The sequence below is a fragment of the Carettochelys insculpta genome, chromosome 2 (genome assembly GCF_033958435.1).
Source record: "Carettochelys insculpta isolate YL-2023 chromosome 2, ASM3395843v1, whole genome shotgun sequence".
Taxonomy (NCBI): domain Eukaryota; kingdom Metazoa; phylum Chordata; order Testudines; family Carettochelyidae; genus Carettochelys; species Carettochelys insculpta.
In genome coordinates, this window is record NC_134138.1 from 204523628 (window position 1) to 204549937 (window position 26310).

Consider the following 26310-nt stretch of genomic DNA (forward strand, 5'->3'; position numbering starts at 1 on the left):
TACAGCCTGACGCCCTAGGCCCCCCGCCACTCACCCCCGTGTGGCCCCGATAGGAGGGATACTGGGCGTTACCGCCGGAGAAGGGGCGCATGGGGTGGGGCGCAGACTGAGACCCCAAACGAGCCCTCACGGGCGACCAACGGCATTTCGCTCAGCCGCGCGCGCGCCGACTCCAGGACAGCCGGGCCCAGGCCGCAGGGCGCGAGGCTCTGGCTGCGCGGGGCTCGCTACTCCCGCTTCCTCAGCCCCGCGCGGGCACCCGAGCCGCGCGCCTTCAGCTTCTGCTTCTGCCTCCCCCGCGGCGGCGTCAGGAACTATTAACCCAGCCCGGGAAGGGGCCGGAGCAACCGGCCCCGCCCAGCCGCCGCCGCCGGGTCTCTGCAACCGCCACACACGTCCTAGGCTGGAAACCCTTGAAGTTGCTGGCGCCGACCGGCCGTCAAGTCAGACCAGGCCCCGCAAGCTTCGGGGACGGGAATGGGACCGACCGACCTTCCCTGCCCGGCCTCGCTCGCCAGTGCGGAAGGGAACACGCAGATAAGCGCCGCGTCACAGACCGGAACCGCGCGTCTCAGGGCTCGCACACCCAGCCGCTGCTGGCGGCGCTCACGTGCCTGGGGAGTTCCTGAGTGGCCTGGGGAAGGAAGGGTGCGCTGAAGTGTTGGCGAACTGGGAGATTGCCCCCGCCAGCCTCCCGCTCCGCTCATTCTTTGTATAATCCCCTTTGCTTACAAAGTCCTGTTTCCTTAAACACAGTGGGTGCAGTGACGCTACAGTGCTCTGTGGACAGAAGTCACTGCTGGAAGAGATTTCCCGATAAAACTTCTATTGACAAAGCGCAGCTACACAAAGAGCCACTCAGCGGAGCGTGTTGCTCTGTAGACAGAGTGGCTGGACTGGCAACAAAACAGGCACATGGAAGGACAGCAAACAGAGGTGCCCATCGTTGCGGATGTCCTGTCTGTCGCGAAACAGCCCTGCCAGAGCGTCTTCATATTTTGTCGACAGATTGTCGACAACAGCATTCTCCCTCAAAGCTTTGAGGCAGAACGCTGCCGGCAAAAGTGTTGTGCTTTGTTGAGGTATTGTTGACGAATCCCATTTTGTGTATACACACTCCACGAGGAGCAGGGTTTTGCTCAGAAACCTTGCTAATGTAACCATAGCCAGCGAAAACCCAGCAGCAGGAGATCGTTTTCAGTCTCGGAGTTACACATCGCCTTCAACCAGAACTTTACTCTGTTTGCTAGTTTGAGAAGAAAACCTCAAAATGGGAACTAGATATAAGTAGAGCAGAGACAGTTATTTGAGCTTTCAAAGAGTCTAAGCAGGGGTCAGCATCCTCTGGAACACATGCCATACTTGGCATGGAAGTCGCTTTTCGGCTGTCCACCTGAAATGCTGTGCCCTAGCCTGGCAGGGGCTGCCCGCCTGGAGGTCTGCACTTCAGGCTACCAGGGCTCTCTATCTGGAACCAGCAGCAGCTCTGAAACCGGCCACTGGAGATTTTTAGATATTTAAAAAACCTGGCTAGACAGAGATTTAAAGACTGAAAGGGTAAAGCTCTGCATCTTAATTTATTAATGAAGCTGTTTTAAGTAGGACTATGAGTGCCTTTAAGAAGTATCACTGGCACTTGGACCGTACATAGAAGTCAAAAGGTCAAATTTCGGCACTCCACTTTGGAAAGGTTGCTGACTTCTGATATAGAAGAATAGTCACATCTTATTTACGCAACACAACTCTCTAAGGAAAGCAGAGACCATCCTGCCCCTGTAGGATCTAATGTTAGGTCTATATTACCTGGGTAAGTCATCCTAAAGTATGCAACTGTAGCTATATAAATAACGTAGTTGGAGACAACATAGTTTATGTCAAGTTACCGTATGGTCTAGACAATAGGGGTTGGTGGGAGAAGCTCTCCCATTGACTTACCTTACTCTGCTCTCCAGTCAACTCAGGTGTACTTTCCCCAATGGGAAATCATACTAAATTCATTGCTGGTGCATGCATCTCAGAGCTGCCATCCCAACTATATTGTAGATGTACTCTAGGTTTCCACCAGTCAGCATTTGCAAAGATGCCTAAATGCTGCCTCATAGGTAGGCTGTTTCTACACATGTCGCTTGTTCCAAAAGCAGCATGCTAATAAACAGCCCAGAGTATGCTAATGAGGTGCAGATGTAAATTTCCAGTGCCTCACTAGCATACGGTCACATGATTTAGAGTCCGGAAGACGCTCTTCCAGGCTCCAAAAGAGCGTGTAGAAGCACAGCCCCTGGGGGATCTCCCAGAAGGAAATCCTCCTTCTGGAAGCCCCTTCTTCCTGAAAATTTTGAGGCATAAGGGACTGACAACAGAGAGGGGTTTAGCTGGCAGTGGCACATCCACACTACCTCTGCAGTGCTGGCACCCCCTTCTGCCGACGCTGAACTCTCCCGCGGCTATGGTAATGAGCTTCAGGAGTATGCAAATAGCACACCATTTGCAATCCCAAGAAGCTCATTTTGCATAGCTCTGCCAGCAGCAGTGCTGGGTGGAGTGCTGTGTAGACCCAGCCCATGTGTTTTCCAAGCTAGAAACTTATTGATGACTAATTACTCTGAAACTCCATTACAAGATTTAGTAGCTGTAATAACTGCTCTATCATAAACCTTGTGCTGTATTTCCAGCATAGGGTTTATGATAGAGCAATTACTACAGCTACGAAGAAGCTAATAATAAGTATAGAAGCCTCATAGGGGGCTTGATCATCTACCGTTGAAATTGATGAAAGTTTTATCATTTACTTCCACAGACACTACAGAAGCCCTGTATTTCATGTCAGAACGAGTGTGCTGTGAAGTGGCATTAAATATAATACATGTTTAAGGAGTCTAGAAACGGCCTAGGGAAATGCATAGTAAAGACTTTAGCTGCTTTATTTTAAAATAATTATTTGGCATAGTAAGATGTTTTTATTTCATACTGATTTTTGTAGCATTTGGAAGGGTGCAATCTTCACGTATGATTAAATTACAATTTATATTACTTGAATTATTGACATTAAGATAAAGACTTTAATGAGTTTTAACATATGTGCACAATTTTATAATGATTATACATTTGTATGAATTAGCTATTTAGTATTCTAATTGCTAATTATTTTATGAAATCTAATACACAGTAAAAATAACAGAGACCTCTTTTGGAGTCTATGCCAGCTCCAGTAATGACAAAAAACCCAGTTTTGAACCTCTTATCATCCAGAATTGTTTGGTTTAGATGTAGAACATTCATTGGCTAGTGAATGCAAAGTCTCATTCAAATATGATAGCTGTTAGCCATAACGTTAGATATTTTTATTTTTCCTATATAAAATCTGGAAAGTAAATATCTACCCACTTATAGTTTGAATCTTATACTTTTCTTTATTTGTATTCTTTTAATTCGGAAGGAATACATCTAAACTGGGGCCCAATAGTCAGTTGGCATAAGCTGCCATGACTCCACTGATTTCATTTGTAGTCTACACTACAAAATAAAGTCAAATTTATTGAAGTCAACTCTTTATGCTAGATTTTGTGCAGTCAAAGATGAATGTCCACAAATATCCAGAAAGTCAAGATAGCATGTCTCCATTGTCTTAGATACGGTCAACTGCATCAGCAATGCATTGTGGGTACCTATCCATTGGTACCTGTAGCCCCATTGCATTCTGGGCTTTTGTGCTACTGGGTTATGGAAAAAAATGTGCCACAAGTGCTTGTGAGTGCCTCACGCCATCATCCCAGAGTGCAATGCCCCCGCCCTCCTGTTATTGGAAAACAAATAGCCAGCCTAAGGAATTTTGCACCATTTTTCAGACCATTTTCCTAAAGTCTGCTCCTAGCTCACACCTATGCACAGCGTTAGCAGGCATCCCAAACAACTTATAGCTGTTGCGCAGTGTGTGATGGTCACTTCCCAAAGTATCTTGTAGTATTTATTTAGGCGAAACCAGTGGGAGGATGAGACAGATGAGGTGGATGAGGATGATTCAGATGATGATACTGAAGAACTGGAGACCAGGAATGCAGATCTGCTTGTGGCCTGTGTGCATTGCTTACAGTGGAGTGCCTGTCCTAGAGATGTGAAACCAGCACACAGTGGTGGGACTGAATTGTTTCGGAGGTCTGGGATGACCAGCAGTGGCTGCAGAACTTCTGCATGTGCAAGGCCACATTTGTGGAACTTGGTGATTTGCTTTCCCCCACCCTGATACCAGAATGAGGCCTGCTTTGACAATTCACAAGCGAGTGGCAATTTCTCTGTGGAAGTTTGCAATGCCCGACAGTTACCGGTCAGTGAGAAATCAATTTGGGGTGGGCAGATGTACAGTGGGGCCTGTGGTGATCCAGGTAGCCAAAGCAATTAATGCCCATCTGATGCAGAGAACTGTGACTCTGGGAAATGCGCAGGACTAGTGGACGATTTTGCTGTTATAGGGTTTCCTAACAGTGGTAGGGCGATAGATGTAACGCACATCCCCATCCTAGCCCTGGACCATCTGGCCTCAGAGTACATAAACCAAAGGACCCAGGACGTCCTGGCTCCCACTGCTCTAACCACTTGGCTACAATCCCATCCTCTTCCCAGAGGAAGGGGCTAATCCCAAGGGGAGATTAATCCCAAGGGGGAAAGGTGTACAATCCATGTATCTTTAGAAATTCAGGTCTGTATGGAAAGCTCCAGGGTTGGAACTTTCTTCCTAGACTAGGAAATCAAGATTGGCAGTGTGGAGATGCCCATAGTGATACTAGGTGACCCTGCTTACATTCTGCTCCCTTGGCTCGTGAAGCCATACACAGGCACCCTGAACTGCATCAAGGAGTGCTTCAATTACAGGCTGAGCAACTGCAGAATGGCAGTGGCATGTGCCTTTGGCCATTTAAAAGCCAGATTCAGGTGCATTTTGACCTGTTTGGAGCTTTGTCAAGCCAATATTAGCTCCCACCCCCTGTGGTTGCAGTATGCTATATTCTCCCTAACATTTGTGAATCAAAGGGGGAAAATTTCATGCCAGCCTGGGTTGCAGAGGAGATGCCCTGTGCAGCGCTGGTGCACAGCCAGACACAAGGGCATTCACCAATGCGCATTTAGAAGCAACAGAAATCAGAGGGGCTTTGAAAATAGCTTGTTGAATGAGCAGACAGCCACATGACTTTGCTGCATTTAACTATTGTGATACCACCCCCACCTGGCACAGTGATGTGTGCTTGACGTTCATGAAAGCACCTGCACCTCACCTCATGTGAACCAATAACACTGTGTCACTGTGGATTTCACAAAAACATTCTTTTTATTTGGGCGGGGCGGGGGTTAAGGGGTAGGAAAAAGAAGGGAATCCTGGCATCACGTGTGGTGGAATGTGAGCCTTTTGCAGTGTGAAGAGGTCCTGGGGGTGGAGAGCAAGTCCGTCCTAGGCCTCCTCCCCTCCACATTCAGGGACACCAGTTGGAGGGGAGGTTAAGCCATATTGAGGGGAGGCCAGGCAATAGGGAGAGGAGGCTGCATACTGAGTCCTCTGGTAGGTGTCTCCTCTGCAGCTCCAGCATGGTATCTAGGATATCGGTTTGCTCCTTGACCACCATCTGTAGCTCTGCTGAGTCCTGGTTCTTGGTTTGGAGCATGGTTTATCCACACTGCAGCATACTTTGTTACCACTACTGTGTACGCTTTTGTTTAGCAGTGGCTTTGGCTGGCTCCCTGTCTGCCTTTTCAAGCTGCTGCAGGATGAGTTCCTGTTCAGATCTTTTCTTTTATCTCATGGCAGCAACCCTGGCTCCCCAACTCATGCTGGTGAAGATAGTGAAGATCAAAATTTAGATACATTTTTTAAATGTGACACAAAGCACTTACTTATAGATTGAATTGGTCTCTGACAATCACTGCTACTTTTGTTTTCCAGAGCCACATTTGGCTTCTTATAGATGACAATCAACCTCTGCAGAACGGAAGCTATTATTTAGCCAGACCGTTTCACTGTGAATATGGTAAGATCTTGGTGGCTTAAATATGGTAGGGGAGTTTGAAATAAAGCCCGGTAAAGTATAAAGCTTGGAAAAAAACTTTCTCAGTGTTGCCTCATAAATCCTTTGCAGATGTGTAGTTGCTGGCTGGGGGGAGCTGGGGACCCCTCCAGCCATGCAGTGTGAGGGGATAGGGCCAAGAGAGCCTGCCAGCTGTGCAAAGGGGAGAGATGGAGAGCCTGCCAGCCATGTGGTGTGGCAGGGTAGTCCTGGGAAATTTAAATGGCCAGAGAGCAGTGTGGTAATGTTTAGAGAACAAACTCTAATGAAACTTCCCGTGCTTCTTCTGGGTTGCAAAAAGAAGCATAAGCCTCCTAACGATAATAGAGAGTTAAAAAGAAAATATGCTCATACTGTGTGAACAAAGAACTGGAAAAACTGCCAGAATGCTGTGTGGTGTCCTGATACCACATTATTTACTGGTTGCCTGGCGTGACAAGGTGTGCTATCATGCATGTCACAATAAAGCAGGCCTCCTCAAAAACCTTGTTCAAAAAAATGAAGGAGTACCCAGCTCAGACCTTCATGGAGATCTCCAAAAAGGATAAGCACTCCATCCCCAGAAATATTAACAAGGTGTTGTAAGGGGCATAGATCACCGTGCCTGACCCGTAACCCACTTGTAGCAGTTTACAGTATACACTCCATAGAAGTAAACCTATACCCCAACCCAGCTGCAACCTGCTTGTATCATTCTAAAAATATATACTCATCAGAAGACCCAGATGGTCCATTGGTTTCTCTCACTTTATGATAACTGTGCCTGAGCTCCTTTATTTTGACCCAGCATTGCCGAGCATCCCATGCATACCTTTTCTCAATCATTCCCTGCTAAATGTTTCATAAATGTCTGCATTTTGTTTGCTAATTCACAGTCTGCTCCAAACAGATTCTTCACCCCACACAGAAATGAGATCCAAGATCTCGTTATGGCTCCATGCTGGAGCTCTTTTGCAATGCTGAGAACTCAGATCAAAAGAGCTCTGAATAGTCATGATGGTTAGATGAGATGGATGGTGCTCCTAGGTGTACTATCCATGCTGGTCAGAAAGAAAATGAATTCAAATATCTGGGGTTCCTATGTCAGCGTCCTGTGTGCCTGGAGAGCAGTGGAGGTGAAAGCAGCCTGAACAGACACCTGTGGGGCATTGTGGGTTACCTGTGGGATACCTCTGGAGGCCAATAAAACCAGTTTAAAGTAACACTCTTTCCATACTAGCATTAATTCGACATTTTAAATTTGAAGTTGGCATTTCACTGCATCAGAGGGATGAGGCGAGAAAGTCAGCCTTAGCGCTCTTTAAAATTGACCTAATGGTGTTTGCAGTAAAGACAGTCACATTGTAAAATTGAGCTAAGTGCCTTAAAATCAATGCTATACTGTACCTGGATAAATTGGAGGATTGGGCCAAAAGAAATCTGTTGTGGTTCAATAAGGAGAAGTGTAGAGTCCTGCAGTTGGGATGGAAGAACCCCAAGCATTGTTATAGGCTGGGGACCTACTGGCTAAGCAGCGGTAAAGTGGAAAGGGACTTTGGGTGTGGTGGATGAAAGGCTGGATATGAGTAAACAGTGTGCCCTTGTAGCCAAGAAGGCTAACGGCATATTAGGTTGCATTAGGAGGAGCATTTCGAGCAGATCTAGAGAAGTGGTTGTTCCCCTCTATTCAGCACTGGTGAGCCACATCTGGAATACTGTGTCCAGTTTTGGGCCCCCCAGTTTAAAAAGGATGTGGATGTGCTGGAGCAGGTTCAGCAGAGGGCATCAAAAATGAGGAAGGGACTGGAGCATGTGACCTGTGTGGAGAGGCTGAGGGATTAGAGCTTGTTTAGTTTACAGAAGAGAAGACTGAAGGGTGATTTACTACAAAAGAGGGTGGAGAAAAACTGTTCTCAGTGGGGTCAGATAGCAGAACAAGGAGTAATGGTCTGAAGCTAAAGAGGGAGAGGTGTAGGTTGGATATTAGGAAAAACTTAACCAGGAGGGTGGTGAAGCACTGGAATGCATTGCCTAGAAAGGTGGTGGATTCTCCGTCACTGGAAGTTTTTAAGTCCCGGCTGGACAAGGTCCTGGCTGGGATGACTTAGTGGGGTTGATCCTGCTTGAAGCAGGGGGCTGGACTAAATGACCTCCTGAGGTCTCTTACAGCTCTATGATTCTATGAGTGTGTGAGGAGGGGCTCCAAGTGTGCTACAGTTACAGCCCTGGCCTCTGGAGGCACTCAGGTTTGCCCTCATGTAAATGAGGGTAAAATCTGAAGTTGCAGAGGTAGATACTCCCTCAGTCTCTTTTTGATTCCACAACCTAAGTGGAGCGTGGGATTTGTGACAGACACATTATCAAAGTGAAGGGGTGAGCTCAGAAGTTACAAGTGATGGGGTCATCACAGATTTCTGGAAAGTTGGGCTCAACAGTGAAGGTAATTATTTCTAACACATTGCCACCTGACCTCAGGGCACAGGCTGGGGTGTGTTTTGTGTGTTTTGCTTGTGCCATTGTGTCAAGGTATTTAGGACCAAATCCTGATACCTAATCTTCCCTTGAGACTGCAGGTAACCTGCTAGCATGACTAGGCTCCCAGGGTATATTGTGATTTAGAAACAATACAACCTGTCCAAAACTATGTGGAGTTCCAGGACACTAAAAGGTCACACGGCTAAGGGGGAGGGAGAAGTAAGGGTGTACTAGGGGAAAGGCAGGACTCTCTATGGGTCTGACCCGAGGTCCATTCAAGGGATTATTATCATTAAGTGTATTGTCTTGCTGCAGGGACAAGGGGTTAGCAGGGCAGAGAGGAGGAACAAGGTGAGAAGGGAGAAGGAGGCAGGGTTTGGGGTAGAGTGGAAGTGAGTCCTGGAGTGGGGGCAGGGCTGATGGCACCCTAATGTGTCACAATCTGTTAGCGTGTTTTTAAACCCATAGATCTTTTCTCCACCACAACCTTTGTCAGTGTTAGCCAAACTCAACTTTCCAGATTGGATAGATTTTATACTCTAGTTAATAAAAAATGTCAATATAATATCATTCTAGGGTTGTCAGTCTGTGTCACTCCAAAGCTAGAGTGTCTGTTGAGTCATTGTGAAATTATGCAAACAATTACAAGCATGGCTGAGAGCTCCTGTTCTTTAAAATATCATCAGGTTCAGTTATTGCTGGGACTGATGGTCTGTTACTGTGGATATTTTCAATTCTTAATAATTTTGACTTTACAGATCACATTCATGTTGTGGACAGCTATGATAAAGGACATACTTATGCCAGTAGTATAGACCGTTATGCTAGCAGAATTAACTCGTCCCATCACACAATAGCTAATTGGCATGCACTCATTTCATTGGTTACAGAAGCGAGATGGCACAGATGGTGAATTATTTTGCCCGACTGTAACATTTGTGTTCAGTGTGGCATTCAGTATTCATTATGCCTGTCAGCCTTTGGTCAGCAGTATTCATTATGCCTGTAATGGTGTCTTTTAGAAAAACATAACTGAGTGAAAATAGGAGTCTAACATGGATTTTCTTTTCAGTGAATTCAGTGATGATGTATAACTGAAGTAACATATCTAAATATAAGGGCAATGTTGGCAGCCACAGTGCAAGTTTTATCACATTGTCTTATCAGTATGCCTGCTTCATAAAGAGAGAGGAGCTGACTGTAAAAGAAAAGAATAGTCCTTCGTGTCCATTTGTTACTGAACTTAAACTATATAAGCTATTGAACAGACATCAGTTTTTAATAACTTTCCATTTGTTATGGCTAGATTTTCAAGGTAGTTAAGCACCTAAAGGTATAGAAACAGATAGCTAGTGGAATTGTAAAAAGCGCTTAAGTAAGTTAGAATAACCTAATTCTTAACAGAGAGGAAGCCATGCTAGTCTATACACTATCAAAACAAAAAGCAGTCAAGTAGCACTTTAAAGACTAGCAAAATGGTTTATTAAGTGAGCTTTCGTGGGACAGACCCACTTCTTCAGACCATAGCCAGACCAGAACAGACTCAATATTTAAGGCACAGAGAACAAAAAACAGTAAATCAGAGAGGGGGGGGGGGCCGGGAAGGTCAAGACTTAGATTGAGCCAAGTATGCAGACAAGCCCATATAGTGACTCAGAAAGTTCCCATCACGATTTAAACCATGTGTTAATGTGCTGAATTTGAATATAAAAGCCAGCTCGGCTGTTTCCCTTTCCAAAACGGTGCAATATTTCCTTTTCAGTAACACACATACCTTTAGGTCATTGACAGAATGCCCCATTCCCTTAAAATGTTGACTAACTGGTTTGTGGATCTGGAGTGTTTTGATGTCTGTTTTGTGCCCATTGACCCTTTGTCTAAGGGAGTTAGAAGTCTGTCCAATATTTTAGTTCAGTCATTAGCATAGTTGCCCAACATGTTGAAGATCCAGATTCAATTACCCCTTCTACTTGAAAGGAAAAAACCATGTGAACAGGGATCTCCCTTTTCCTCCAATATTGGACAGACTTCTAACTCCCTTAGACAAAGGGTCAATGGGCACAAAGCAGACATCAAAACACTCCAGATCCACAAACCAGTTAGTCAACATTTTAATGGAATGGGGCATTCTGTCAATGACCTAAAGGTATGTGTGTTACTGAAAAGGAATTATCGCACCATTTTGGAAAGGGAAACAGCCGAGCTGGCTTTTATATTCAAATTCGGCACATTAACACATGGTTTAAATCGTGATGGGAACTTTCTGAGTCACTATATGGGCTTGTCTGCATACTTGGCTCAATCTAATTCTTGACCTTCCCGCCCCTCCCCCCCTCCACTCTCTGATTTGCTCACCTTGATTATCTTTTTCTGATTTGTCCTCCTTGCTTACTGTTTTTTGTTCTCTGTGCCTTAAATATTGAGTCTGTTCTGGTCTGGCTATGGTCTGAAGAAGTGGGTCTGTCCCACGAAAGCTCACCTAATAAACCATTTTGCTAGTCTTTAAAGTGCTACTTGACTGCTTTTTGTTCTAATTCTTAACATGTATTCTCAGCTACCCACATAGCTTTTGACAATCTGACACTATATGACGAGGGCTGATTCTGAGCCAGTGACGTAGAAGTGATACATACTGGCTACGTCTACACGTGCACGCTACATCGAAATAGCTTATTTCGATGTAGCGACATCGAAACAGTCTATTTTGATGAATAACATCTACACGTCCTCCAGGGCTGGAAACATCGACGTTCAACTTCGACGTTGGGCAGCACCACATCGAAATAGGCGCTGTGAGGGAACGTCTACACGCCAAAGTAGCACATATCGAAATAAGGGTGCCAGGAACAGCTGCAGACAGGGTCACAGGGCGGACTCAACAGCTAGCCACTCCCTTAAAGGGCCCCTCCCAGACACAGTTGCACTAAACGACACAAGATACACAGAGCCGACAACTGGTTGCAGACCCTGTGCATGCAGCATGGATCCCCAGCTGCAGCAGCAGCCGCCAGAAGCACTGGGCTAAGGGCTGCTGCACACGGTGACCATAGAGCCCCGCAGGGGCTGGAGAGAGAGCATCTCTCAACCCCTCAGCTGATGGCCACCATGGCGGACCCCGCTATTTCGATGTTGCGGGATGCGGATCGTCTACACGTGCCCTACTTCAACGTTCAACTTCGAAGTAGGGTGCTATTCCCATCCCCTCATGGGGTTAGCGACTTCGACGTCTCTCTGCCTAACGTCGATTTCAACTTCGAAATAGCGCCCAACACGTGTAGCCGTGACGGGCGCTATTTCGAAGTTGGCGCTGCTACTTCAAAGTAGTGTGCACGTGTAGACGCGGCCACTATGACATCCTTGAGTCAGCTGTGGCCAGATTTTGAAAGATGTAGTCAGGAATGGAGTGAAACTTTCAAAAGTATCTAGAACCTCAATCCACAAAAGGACTTAGGCACCTAGAAAATTACTGGAATCCACAATACCTGAGTAAGGTCCCCCAGAATCCCAATGTAATGGCTAGGGAGAGATAATTGCCTAAGTATTGGATCCACAAAAGCCTGCATATAAGCAGGGAACTACCTAACTCAGCCAATAACAAATGTCAACAACAGGGGTGTGTCATAAGTCTTGCCCCTTTCATGGAGTTTGGCATGTAAATATGGATGCGAAGTAGGCATCACCTTCATCTGAAGTTAGGTGCCAAAGCTGTCTCTTCTGGGGAAAAGGGGTTCCTGGCAAAAATAAATGTGGCACCTCCCTTACACATTTTAGTCCAGTCATTAGCATAGTTGCCCAACATGTTGAAGATCCAGATTCAATTACCCCTTCTACTTGAAAGGAAAAAACGATGTGGACAGGGATCTCCCTTTTCCTCCTTATACAAACAGATAATTAAACTTGGGTCTCCCAAATCCTAGGTGAGTACAAGAGAAATTTACAAATTTACAAGAGAACTTCCTCCCTTCAGCTGGATTTTGTGGATGGTTTAATTTGCTAGGCATGCTCTGAGTATGCCTACAAGATTGGGCCCTCAAGGTGAGGTATGCTTGGAAATACCTATTTTTACTTGATTTGTGGGTCCCTCTGAGGCTTAGGCATGCCAGCACCTCCAGTGAAATATGATGTACACACCCTGAGGCAGAAAATTCTGGTATAGATGCACTGCAGTTACACACCCAAACCTAGTCTGTGATGGCTGGCTTAGGCTAAGGGGATGTTTAATTGTGGTCAGGCCCACTGATGGATGTGTGTGGGGGGACAAGGGGATCAATTGAAATGCTAAGGCAGCTCTTCTCTGCCTTGCTTGTGGGGGAGGGAGGCAGCACCACGGTCTGAGCAGCACTAAGGGCTGACTGCCTTAGATGCCGCTCCTTCCAGGGATGCAGAGCCAGACCCCTCCTCCCACCTTGCCCTGGGACCCATAGTGTCTGTCAGCCCCGATGATTGTGGTGGAGCTTTTCGGACTCAGCCTACAGCCATGCTTCTCTGGAAGATTGACCTGCTCAATAGACCTGCTCAATAGTATAGACATAGCCTCAGATTGGAGCCTGAGATCTGAGACGCTCCAACCTCATGGAGTCCCAGAGCCTGGACTCTATCCTGGGCCTCTATACTGCAAATAAACAGCTTCCTAGCCCAAGCTGCTGCATTTTAATTGCTATGTAGACATATCTTTAGATATGTAGGGGTCTTTCAAGCAAAAATTGGCTGCTAAGGAATTCCAAGTGTCTAAGGTAGAAGAAGAGCAGGATTCTAGAGGCACCTAAATTGTCCAGCCTGTAGATCTGTCAGCAGAGAACTGCTGGTTGGGAGTGTTCTTCTGGCATCCCTGCGCACCTCATTCCACAAGGAAGAAGGGATGTCTGGACAGAGGGTTTTTCTGGCATTTGACCCCATGTGGGTGGGCCAGATGTCAGAAAAGCCTCTCCCCACAGAACTATCAGCAAAAGATACACAAATGTGTTGTGCAATTTGTGTATCTTTTGCCAGCAGTTCTCAGCAATCTAGACATAGCTTAAATGAGGAGGTAAGTACCAAAGACCTTTTGTGGATCCATATGTAAGTCCCTAACTCCCTCAGCACCTACTTGTTCTTTAGACACATAAATATCTTTAGAAATTTGGCCCTTAGTCCCCATTCTATCAGCATGTTCTCCTGAATAATTTTTTAAAGCAAGACTGCAAATTTTAAAAATACAAGGAAGTAGCAATAGATATAAAATTATGCTGAATGGATACACAGAAAAAATAGAGTGGGGTGAGGTGAAATGTAAAATGAAATGGATTTTAAAAATAGCATATTGAAGTGAACAAGTCAAATCATTAGGTCTTTACTCAAGTTTAACTCTGGCTAATTCCCATCCAAAACAATAGTAGTTTGCTTGATTGTGCCTTATCCTCAATTTAGAATATACAGATCGACTTCTGCACCTGTGCAGAGCCCTACTGAAGTTATCACATCAGCATGTACAGTTTAAATTAAAATATGGGGCTTAAGAACTGACCTCAGGATTTGGTGCAGCAGTTTTGTAGCACGGAAACATGGATTTTAGATATTGCTGAAAATAGATATAGTTGAAATTCTTCTCTGAGTTTATCAAAATGCCAGTACGACTGACCTAAATTTTGGCAATATTTTAACTCAAATATTACAACTATTTCTAACTCTCTTGCACAGCAATAAGAAATTTCTTAGAGATTTGTGAACAATAAAGATTGATATTTTTTTCTTCTTTCCAAAGGAGAGTTTTCTTATTTAGAATGCTCAGATACCTTTTCCTAAACGAGATAATTTTATCCAAAAGATGTACACAGAAGAAGTTCTGTAAACACAATTCTGCTCCCTGAGACTCTGTTTCTAGCTATTTTCCCTCTCTTTATTCACACTGTAGAGAGATCTTGTGTGATTGAAACTTAATTATGCACTGTTGCACCTATAATATGGATCAGTTTCTGTGCTCAGATGAACATTCATTTCTGCAGTTCACTTTGTGGCATGGTGCTCTGTTCCTTTGGGCCACAGCTGGAGAACTCTGAATGGACATTCTGCTTTGATTTAGGCACAGAAGAAAACTCTCAACAATCTTTTAAATAGCACAGGACAGCAGTGGTGATCTATGCAACTAGCTGCCCTCCCTAGGGAATCTGTGTGGATTGGGTTTGTTGAATGGGGGCTTTCACAAAAGAAACTCCTATACAGTGCTGAGGAGGGAATTATTCCTTCATTATCTTGAACTGACTGAGGAAAAGCAGTTATGTTTCTGCTTGATCTAGTTAGTCAAAACAGGTGAACGATATTACAACAATATCAACACCAGATATCAGCTGTATCTTTAGTGGCCCAGGAGAACACTCCTCTGTCCTAGGCCCCATCCCACCTGTCTCTTTCTGCCCCATTCTGCCTTCTCTCACCCTCATTGTACATCTTAATGTAAGCCCTCTCTCGTGAGCGATGGAACATGTGGGATTACTGGGTGGAAGGGCCTGGCACCAGCAGCAAGAGTCAGCCCCTGCCCTGCATATACTGCAAGCCTGCTGCGCTCCCTGAAGCCTGGCTTCCAGCTGCGTCACTCAGGGAAGCAGACTGGGGCATGCTGCTGGGTTGTTCCACTTCCCTTCACTGCTGTGGAGTGGCCCAGCTGGGAAATGTTGGAGCAGAGTAGGCTGCTGCTGTGTTGCTCTGCTTCCAGTGTCTCCCATCATCACAAGTGAGTGCAGGGACAGGTCCAACTTCTGCAGCCAGTGCCAGGCTCCTTGAAAATCCTCCTGATTGCCCTGGGCTACATGGACAACCCCACCTCTCCCCCTAAAAAAAAGCATGGAGGTGGGACAGCTGCTGTGAATCATCCAATAGACTGGGCAGCTCTGCCAGATATAATCAGGTGGGCTCAGATCCAGAAAGGGATATAGATATTGCAATGTTCAGTGTTTGGGCATTTAACTTTTAGGTGCCTAAGTCCTTAAAATCACAGGAATACTACAATCCAGAGTATGAATGAAGTGCCTCAGATTCCATACAACAGATGGGGATAGAGAGGCACTGTAGAATGGGATTCACAAAAGCCACCATGTTAGGTATGGTGCTGCCTAAGTTTAGGCAGTGTGAGCTTCCAGTGGCAATCCCATCCTTCTCATGGCAATAGGCACCTAAGTATTTATGCAGAGTGGAATAGTCATGGAGTGAGAGAGCGAGCCTCTGTAGCACAATGATTAGGATACTCACCCGGGATGTGGAAGAGCCAGGACCAAATTCCCCTATTGCAATCACTCTTCTATTATTTACCTACAGTGGAACACCTTGAACAGGAAAGGGAGAGTCCTAAACCAGTTTATTGTGTATCTCAGTGGCTTGAGCACTTTCCTAAACTGTAGGAGTCCCCTTTTCAAATCCTTTCCCTCCCTCTTGACAGGGAGGGTGGACTTGCATAAAAGTTTTTCAGGAAAATGCTCTAATCAGTGGGCTTGTAGTAGGGAAAAAATACTGGTGCTTGACATCACAGGTGCACCATTTTGGAATGTCCGAACAACAACTTGACTCCATATTGGCTGTCTTCCTCTCCTAAGGGCACTTTCTTGCTCCTTTGACAGGAAAATCAGGTAGAGCAAGTGACTTAAATTCTGCCCAGACCTGGTTATTTAAGGTCTGTCTCTTCAGCTCTAAGAGGCTGCCCTTCTGAGTGGCAGAGTATGGATTTGCTGATGGTGCTATTGTTGAAAGCAGAGTACAATATCAGAATATCAGCTCTTCAGCTGCTTAGAGGTGCATGCCTTGTATCATGAGTATAGGTCTGAGTGTGAGAGTGATATTACCCACACACGAGGTGTGTCACCAGCTGCTACTCTTTCAACTAAGGATAAACATACACACACAAAGTCGCAGGGAGGGAGAACGAGACAAGCCATTGCTGGAGCAGAGCTAACATCACCAGATCCAGAGGTCCACTCTTTACCTATCAATAGCACCTGCAGCTGGAGTCCAGAGCAGTTCCATTGGCATGGAGGACATTTAGTGGTCATTTGATCCTCTGTCCACTTAAATGGGTCTCATCCTGGGAGAGGAAACTCACCTGTGTTGCAGTAAGCATACCACCTGTTTTGTCACTTACCTTTGGTTTTGGGAGTCCTTGGCATACCTCTGTTCCTAATTCTCTGGTTTACCCTTTGGTTTACTTTGTTTTAGAACTGTTGATGGTTCAATAAATACCTTGTTTGTTTGCACCCACATTTTAGTTGGTTTTAATTTTGAGGAGCTCAGAGTAAAGCCTGATGATAGATGCAGGTAGTGGGATGTTCCTTTAGACTGGGTCTCCTACAGCCAGACACACCACTCAACAAACTAAAAGGTGGGGTGGGGGCAGCTCTACTTTCTATGGCAGCTAGATTTTGGTTAGGATATGATCCAGAAGGCAGTCTCTGAGCACACCTGTGATGCTGGCAGACCAGGTGCCCCAGTGGAACACTTATGACTGTATAGCTGTAAACCAGTTGTCAGGGCTGCCTCCCCACTCACACACTCCAAATGCAGAAAGTGGGGGCCCACAAAAACCTTAAAAATACCTTGCCTTTAAAGGCTGTACTTAAAAAAGCTCCCCAAGGTCACAGATTCCGTGACCCTGGGGAGGTAATTGCCACCACCACCCAAGTGAGAAGACTCCCCATTAGCCCAGGAATACCCACTTGGAATGTCTTCCTGTGGGGTAGACCCCAAGCTTTTAACCCTCCCGTAGGAGAGAGCTTGGAAACAAAGAGTTGTAATCTGATAGCTGACCTTTCAGTCTAAGGCATGAATATACATAGATCCTTCTCTAGGATACAGAAATCAAATCATTGTCTTAAAAAAGGTAACTTATTCACAAAATGAGAGAAGACAACCCAAAACATTCCAATTGCAGCACAGAGAATTCCTTCCCTGGGATTCAATTTAGAAGTTACAGAGTACAGGGGACAGAATCAATGAGCCTGAGAAATCCCACCAAATCCAAAAATATCCGTAACCTGATTGCGTCTAATGAAACACTTCCTTTCTACTTACATATCTGTGCCTGATTATGAGATGGCCAGGGGATTTACTGGATTCATTCAAGCATTTTTGGTCTTTCCCTGTTACAGTCACAGATCCAAACAAAGACCCCTCAGACTGCAGACTCAGTTTAAAAGAATTTAGTGTGGCACAAAAAAGTGTGGCACGTGAGCTGCTCTCTAGCAGCACAGGGTGGGAGCTCAGCAAGCTTCCACTGCAGACCTTCCTCAGCTGGGGTCCACATGGCTGTGGGGCTGCTGGAAGGCTTTTTGCCCCCTGCTGGCTCCCTGCTTCAGGGCTCTCTCAGCCTGGGATGGGTTCTGCCTCCCCACAACCCTTTTTCCCTCCCCTGGGAACCTTCTTGCAGTCTGTGATTGGGCCAAGAGTGTGGCCCTCTCAGAAGTAGTCATGTTGCAGTGGCAGCTGCTACTGTAGCTAGCAAGGAGCCCTGCATGGAGCCTCCTGTGGGCACAGCAGGGAGGGGCAGCCATACTCCCCCCCCCACCCCCGGTGCATGAGTGATTCCTGGCACATAGGGCAGCAACAGTCAATGCCCACTGCTGTGTGCTCGCTATTCCCCAGCATGCTATGGGCACAGGGAAAGCCCTGTGGGCCTCGGGGGTGGGAGTGGAAAATGCAGGCAGGCTGACCTGTGGTGCTGCCAGCTGACAATAAGGTCACACTGTAGGGTGCTCTGGGAAGCGAAAGTAACCCTCCTGCTTTCCTGCCTTGGGGCCAGGTGGCCTCAGCTGGCTGCTGGAATGACCTTGCTCTGTGCCCAGGGCTTTGATACCATCCTTGATGCTGGTTACCCCCTCTTCCCACCTGAGAAATATGGGGAAGGCAGCATGGGCATGACCTCCTCATACCAGCCTATGACTTCCCCCCTGTCCCCATCTCACTAGACTGGCAATGCAGGTCAGTGTTCAGTTCTGTTTGCTAGGTTGAGAAGAAAACCTCAGAATGTGAACTATATGTAACTAGAGCAGAGATGTCTCTGTGAGCTTCCAAAGAATCTAAGCAAGCGTTGGCACCCCAGCACTCATGCCATGCTTGGCATGTGAACCACTTTTCAGCTGTCCATCTGAGGTGCTGTACCCTGGGCTGGCAGGGGCAGTCCGCCTGGGGCTCTGCACTCCTGACCACCAGGGCTCCCTGTCTGAAGCCAGCAGCAACTGTCTGCCCAGGGCCAGACAAGGTTTTGCACCCGGGTTACCAGGGCTCCCTGCCTGGGACCAGCATTGTCTCCCTGACTGGCACAGCAGCAGCTCTGTGCCTCAGCTGCCAGAGCTCCCCACCCTTGGCACTGGTGGCTCCTCAGTTGCTAAGGGCCAATGGTGGCTCCACTTTCAGCCAGTGGAGGTGACTGACAAACTGGCTGAGCCCCAGCCCCTAGCAACCTCTGTGTCTGGGGCTCTTTGGTTCGGGAATGTCTGTGGTCCTACACTTTGGGGTGTGTGCCCTATTTCTTATCAGTCTGCCATGAGGTTGATATTTACACTTCCACTTCAGACAGCTCGTCAATACTCACTACATCAGGCCCCAAATGTGAGATAAGCAAGTAAACACCTGTCTTCCCTTAGTTTGTTAATTGCTCTGGGTTTTATGTGTCCAGGTGCCTAGTAAGACCACCCTCTGTATGCTCAAAGATAGAAATGTAGGTATCTAAGAAATTCTTTACTGAAAATACTTTGGTGCCAAGTGCGTTTAGGTGCCCAGAGAATTTGGCAGGAGACTTAGACAAATTGGAGGATCAAGCCATAGGAAATCTAATTACATTCAACAAGGACAAGTGAGGAGTTCTGCACTTAAGATGGAGGAACCTCAAGCACTGCTACAGGCTGGGAGATGATTGACTAAGCAGCTGTTCTGCAGAAAAGGACCTGGGATTACAGTGGATGAGAAGCTGGATATGAGCCAGCAGTATGCCCTCATATTCAAGAATGCTAACGGCATACTGGAGTGCATTAGTAGGAACAATGCCAGCAGACTTAGGGAAGTGATTATTTCCCTATGTTTGGCACTGATGAGGCCACATCTGGAGTATTGTGTCCAATTCTGGGCTCTCCCATTAAAGAAAGAATGTGGACACACTGGAGAGAGTCCAAAGGTGGGCAATAAAAATGATTAGGGGGCCTGGAGCACATGACTTATGGGGAGAAACTGAGATATTTAGGTCTATTTAGTCCAAAGAAGAGTGAGGAGGGTGGGGAATTTGATAGCAGCCTTCAGCTACCTGAACGGAAGTTCCAAAGAGGAAGGAGAGAGGCTGTTCTCAGTGGTGAAGATGATAGAACGAGGAACAAAGGACTTAAGTTGTGATGGGGAGGTCTAGGTTGGATATTAGGGAAAACTATTTCACTACGCGTGTGGTGATGCTCTGTAGTGCATTGTGTCAAGTGGTGGTAGAATCTCCTTCCCTAGAGGTCTTCAAGTCCCAGCTTGACAAAGCTCTGCCTGGGACAATACTGTATTGTATGGTACTGTATGGTTTTTCTCTTGTCATTATTATCACAGCTTCATATTTATCACTTTGCAGAATATTAGGGCTGTCAAGCAATTAAAAATTAATGACAAACAAGCTGTTTAAAAATAGAATACATTTTGGACATTTTCAAATATATTGATTTCAGTTGTAACAATGCAAAGTGAACAGTTCTCACTTCAGTTTTCATCGTAAATATTTTCACTCAAACAACCACAGAAATAATATTTTTCAGTTCACTTACTACAAATACTGTAGTGCAGTCTCGTAATCATGAAAGTGCAACTTACAAATGTAGATTTATTTTTTGACATAACTGCACTTAAAAACAAAACAATGTAAAAATGAGGGGGTTAATTACACAGAAATTAAAATGTACAGTGACCAAAGTAAAATTCCTGCAAGCTGCCTGGAAACTTTTCAAAGACACCATAATAGAAGTCCAACTTAAATGTATACCCCCAAATTAAAAAACACAGTACAAGACCCAACAAAGAACCACCATGGCTTAACAACCATGTAAAAGAAGCAGTGAGAGATAAAATGGCATCTTTTTAAAAAGGGGAAGTCAGATGCTTGTGAGGAAAATAGAAAGGCACATAAACAGTGTCAAAGTAAGTGTAAAAATGTAACAAGAAAAGCCAAAAAGGAGTTTGAAGAACATGTAACCAAAGACTCAAAAAGCAATAACAAAATGTTTTCAAAGCGGGTCTTTGCCCACAAAAGCTTATCCTCCAAAATATCTGTTAGTCTATAAGGTGCCTCAGGACTTGTTGTTGTTTTTGAAAATGTTTTTAAGTACATCAGAAGCAGGAAGCCTGCTAACCAACCAGTGAGCCCCCTAGACAATTGAGATACAAAAGGAGAACTCAAAGACAATCAACTCATTGCAGAGAAACTAAATTAATTCTTTGCTTCAGTCGTCATGGCTGAGGATGTTGGGGAGATTCCCAAAACTGAGCTGTCCTTTTTAGGTGACAAATCTGAGGAATTGCCCAAAATTGAATGTCATTAGATGAGGCTTTGGAATTAACTGATAAACTTAACAGTAACTAGTCACTGGAACTAAATGGCATTTGCCCAAGAGTTTGGAAAGAACTCAAATGTGAAATTGCAGAACTATTAACTGTGGTTTGTAACCTGTCCTTTAAATCAGCTTCTGTACTCAGTGGCCGAAGACAGCTAACATAATGCCAGTATTTAAAAATGGCTCTAGACGTGATCTAGGCAATTAGAGACCAGTAAGTCTAACATCAGTATTGGACAAATTAGTGGAAGCCACAGTAAAGAATAAAATTGTCAGACACACAGAAAAACACAATTTGTTAGGCAAAAGTCAACATGGTTTCCATAAAGGGAAATCATGTCTTACTAATCAATTAGAGTTCTTTGAAGGGGTCAACAAACATGGACAAGGGGGTGGACAAGGAAGGTAGCGTACTTAGATTTCCAGAAAGCCTTTGAAAAGGTCCCTCACCAAAGGCTCTTACGCAAATTAGGGGGAAGACTCTTCCATGGACTGAGTACTTAAAAGACAGGAAACAAAGGGCAGAAATAAATAAATGATTAATTTTCAGAATGGAGGGGGTAACTAGTGGCGTTCCCCAAGGGTCAGTCCTAGGACCAATCCTATTCAACTTATTCATAAATGATCTGGAGAAAGGGGTAAATTGTGAAGTGCAAAGTTTTCAGACAATAGTAAACTGCTCAGGTTAGTTAAGACCAAAGCAGAATGTGAAGAACTTCAAAAAACTCTCACAAAACCAAGTGATTGGGCAACAAAACATGGTAAATGAAATTTAATGTGGATAAATGTAAAGCAACGCACATTGGGGGGAAAACCCCGACTATATATACAATATGATGGGGGCTAATTTAGCTACAACTAATCAGGAAAAAGAGATCTTGGAGTCATCATCAATAGTTCTCTGAAATGTCCACACTGTGTTCAGCAGCAGTCAAAAAAGCAGACAGGATGTTAGGAATCATTAAAAAAGGGATAGAGAATAAGATGGAAAATATCTTATTGCCCTTATATAAAAACATGGTATGCCCACATCTTGAATACCACATACAGATGTGATCCCTTCATCTCAAAAAATATATACTGGCATTAGAAAAGGTTCACAAAAGGGGAACTGAAATGATTAGGAGTTTGAAACGGGTCCCATATGAAGAGAAGTAAAAGAGAGAAGGACTTTTCAGCTTAGGGAAGAGGAGACTAAGTGAGGATATGATAGAGGTATATAAAATTATGAGTGGTGTGGAGAAAGTGAACAAGGAAAAATTATTTACTTGTTCCCTAATATAAGAACTAGGAGAAACCAAATTAAATTAATGGGCAGCAGGTTTAAAACAAATTGAAGGAAGTTCTTCACACAATGCACAGTCAACCTGTGGAATTCCTTGCCAGAGGGGGCTGTGAAGGTTAGGAATATAACAGGGTTTAAAAAAGAGCTAGATAAATTCATGGAGGTTAATGGCTATTAGCCAGGATGGATACAGAATGGTGTCCCTGGCCTCTGTTTGTCAGAGGCTGCAGATGGTTGGCAGGAGAGAAATTGTTACCTATCCAGTTCACTCCCTCTGGCAACCCCCTACCACTTATAAACATTGGTCACTGTTGGCAGAGTTGGTATTTGGCTGCATGGACCTTTGGTCTGACCCAGTATGGCCATTCTTATGTTCTTATGGATGATTTGGTTGGGATTGGTCCTGCTTTCAGTGTGTGTGGCGGTGGGGGGGAAGAGGGGGAGTGGGAGAGAGAGAGAGAGAGAGAGAGAGAGAGGGTTGTACTGGATTACTTCCTGAGGTCTCTTACAAACCTGTGATTCCATGATTCCGTAATGGTTGCTTGACAAAAGAAGTGATTGTTATACTATGTGCTTGATTTCCATTTCCTCTATTGTTATAACATTGAGCATAAGCAGTAAAACTTATGGTCACACTGAATCATTGTGATTAAGATACCACATTAGATTTTTTAAAAATGCACAAGCTGTTCTGCTTTATCAGTCAGCCAAGAAAAACTGCTTAGAAAATGTTCATCTGCCAAGCACCAGCTTCCCTAAAAAAAAAAAATCTCTCTCTCTCTCTCTCAAGGCCCATTTTGAAATGCTAGATGCTCTAAAAACAGATCCTGATCTTGTAAACATTCAAGTATGTGTCTTCTTTATGTCTGATCACATGCTCAAAGTTAAGCACTTGCATAAAATGTCTGCAGGATCAGGGTACTTGAGCAGTACTTAGAAACAGTTTAGACTTTACAAGACCACGTAAATGCAACTGTTTAAAACAAAACCTAAGGATATTGCACAGGGACCAACTGAATACACACAGTGCAATTAGAGTAAATCACCCTCTCTGCACCTTCCATCACTGGGACATGGACTCAGCGGCCCTAACACAGAACAAGGCTTTGGCCCGCCCCAGAAAAACCCTGGGACTGCCCCACTATAGCCTCATCTACACGTGCCAGCTACTTCGAAGTAGCCGTGCCACCTTCGAAATAGCGCCTGCCACGTCTACACGTGGCGAGCGCTATTTCGAAGTTGAAATCGACGTAAGGCGGCGAGATGTCGAAGTCGCTATCCCCATCAGAAGATGGGAATAGCGCCCTACTTCGACGTTGAACGTCGAAGTAGGGCACGAATAGCAGATCCGTGTCCCGCAACATTGAAAGAGCGGGGTCTGCCATGGCGGCCATCAGCTGAGGGGTTGAGAGATGCTCTCTCCAGCCCCTGAGCTCTATGGTCGCCGCATGCAGCAGCCCCTTAAAGCTCCCCGCCCCCTGCGTTCCTGTGCAGGAAGCTGAGGGCGCGTGCAGGCGGCAGCACTGCCACGCGGCCAGCCTGCACGTCTCTGCAGCCCCAACCCACCACCCCCACAGCGATGGCCGCTCGGCAGCCCCCCAAGCGCCCCCAGGGCACCCCCCCACAAGGGGAGCCAGGGCTCCCAGCCAGCCAGCCAACCTGGGAGGAGGCAGCGGGGCCCCTCCTGGACGGAGGCCGAGATCCGGGACCTGCTGGGGCTCTGGGGGGAGGAGGAGGTGCTCCAGGTAATGTGGAGCAAGAGGCGCAATGTGGATGCGTTCGCTCGGCTGGCCGAGGGCCTGGCTGCCCAGGGTCACCCTGCCCGCACTCCTGACCACGTCAGGAGTAAGGTTAAGGAGCTGCGGCAGGGTTACGCCCAGGCCCGGGATGCGGCCAGCTGATCTGGGGCTGCCCCCGCCACTTGCCCCTTTTACAGGGACCTCAGGTCCAGCCTGGGCCCCTGGTACACCTCCTCCCCCCTGGCCACTCTTGACACCTCGGATGACGAGCCCCAGCAGGCCCCGGAGATGGAGTCCGCCCCGGAGGCAAGCCCTGCACCCCAGGGGCCCCCCCAGGAGCCCACCCCGGGATGCTGGAGAAGGAGGAGGGGGACTCCTCCAGTGATGGGGCCTCCGCATCGCCATTCTGTCCCAGAGGTCCAGCAGGGCGTCCGCCCAGAGGGGGTCCCGACTGTGGGAGCAGACCGTCAGGTATGTACCCCCCCGGTGCACACTCCCGGGGTTAAGGGGCGGGGACAAGAGACATGACCAGGGCCCTCCACATGCCCAGATGACCATGGCCCCAAGGACAGCAGTGGCATGTCCCTCAGAAGAGAGCATCGGCCCCTACCCCCCAGCAGGACAGCGCCATGCCCCATCCCTTGGGATGGGGGGAGTGGAACCTAGGGTCCCCCGGGGGGGGGACGACACCCAGCAGCAGCAGCAGCATCTCCTGGGGACAGGGATGGGGAACCAGCAGCAGACGGGTGGGGGGACAAGGGCCACGGGTCGGGGCCCACACTAACGGCTGTCTCCACTCTTCTTCCCCCCGTGTTCCGCAGCTGCGCCATCGGAGGGCCCGGAGAGCGCCGGCAAGGTCTCCGTGGTCCTGGAGAGCCCAGCGGGGCCATCACTGCAGGCCAGCCCCTCGGCGGAGCATCGACCAGCCCCAGGACGGGGCCAACGGCGGAGCCACCACCAGAGGACGGCCACGGACCCCCAGCTGCTCGCGACCCTCCGGTGTCAGCTGGAGGTGTCGGAGTGGCGCCTGCAGGTGGAGGAGCGGTGGCTGGAGCTCCAAGAGCGAGCGCTGGCCTGGCGCCAGGAGGCATGGGGGGCCTTCATACGCACATTTGCGCACATAGAGGAATACCTGGCCCCCCCATGCCGCGCCGCCCACCGCTGTGCCCGCCGCTCTGCCTGCCACTCCACCCGCCGCTCCGACCGCTGCTCCGACCACCGTCCCACTTCCGTCCGCCACCCTGGGGCCTGCCGCCGAGGGGGACCCGGGGCCTGCAGACACCCGCCGGCCGTATCTGCCAGTTCGCCCGGCCCCCACCCAGCCTTGGCCAGGGCTCCGGCTGAGGCGAAGGTCGCGCCCTCCAACCCCGGGCGCTGGACAGTAGGGGTGCGGGGCCGAGGACGTGGCCCCCTTTGTACATATCCCCCATTATTTGTATATAGTTTGTGTTGGACCCCTGTTCTGTTATGGTACCTGCCCCCCATGTAAATAGTTCCCCCCTTTTGTTCTATATATATATATATTGTATTAATAAGACATTTCACTGTTTGCTTTCAAAAAACAGGTCCATTTATTTGCAAGAAAAGTCGGGGGGGTGTGCTCTTGGGTGCTCTGTGGTGTGGGCTTGGGGACAGGGAGTGTTGTGGAGGATGGGAGGGTGCAGTGGGTGTCCTGCCAGCGTTCAACCCGCGGCCTGGTTGAAATGGGCCCACAGGGAATTCCTGGACCCGGATCCCCTCGGGGTCCACCTGGCGACTGGGGGCAGCGGGTGGCTGCCCGTCGGCCCTGCCAGCCTCCACAGCCCAGCCCTGGAAGAATGCCTCTCCCTTGCTCTCCACCAGGTTGTGGAGTACGCTGCACGCGCCCACAAACTGGGGGATGTTGGTGGGGCCTGCATCCAGGTGGGTGAGGAGACACCTCCAGCACCCTTTCAGGCGGCCAAAAGTGCACTCGACCACCTGGTGCGCATGGTTCAACCACATGTTGAACCGCTCCTGGCTGGCTGTGAGATGGCCCGTGTAAGGGTGCATGAGCCAGGGCCGGAGGGGGTACACCGCGTCTGCGACGACGCAGAGGGGCATGGTGGTGTCCCCCACAGGGATCTCCCGCTGGGGGATGTAGGTCTTCGCTTCCAGCCGGCGGCACAGGCCTGAATTTCTGAATACCTGGGCATCGTGGGTGCTGCCAGGCCAGCCAACATAAATGTCCAGGAAGCGGCCCTGGCTGTCCACCAAGGCCTGGAGGACCACCG

At 47.3% G+C, this 26310-nt stretch overlaps 1 long non-coding RNA gene across 1 annotated transcript; it reads left to right on the forward strand.

Moving 5' to 3' along the window:
* LOC142008816 (uncharacterized) lies at positions 1–25329 on the forward strand. The gene is made up of 3 exons (XR_012644244.1): positions 1–1807; positions 5930–6014; positions 24880–25329. It is a non-coding gene; the product is annotated as an uncharacterized LOC142008816 (long non-coding RNA).
* Positions 25330–26310: the final 981 nt, after the last annotated feature.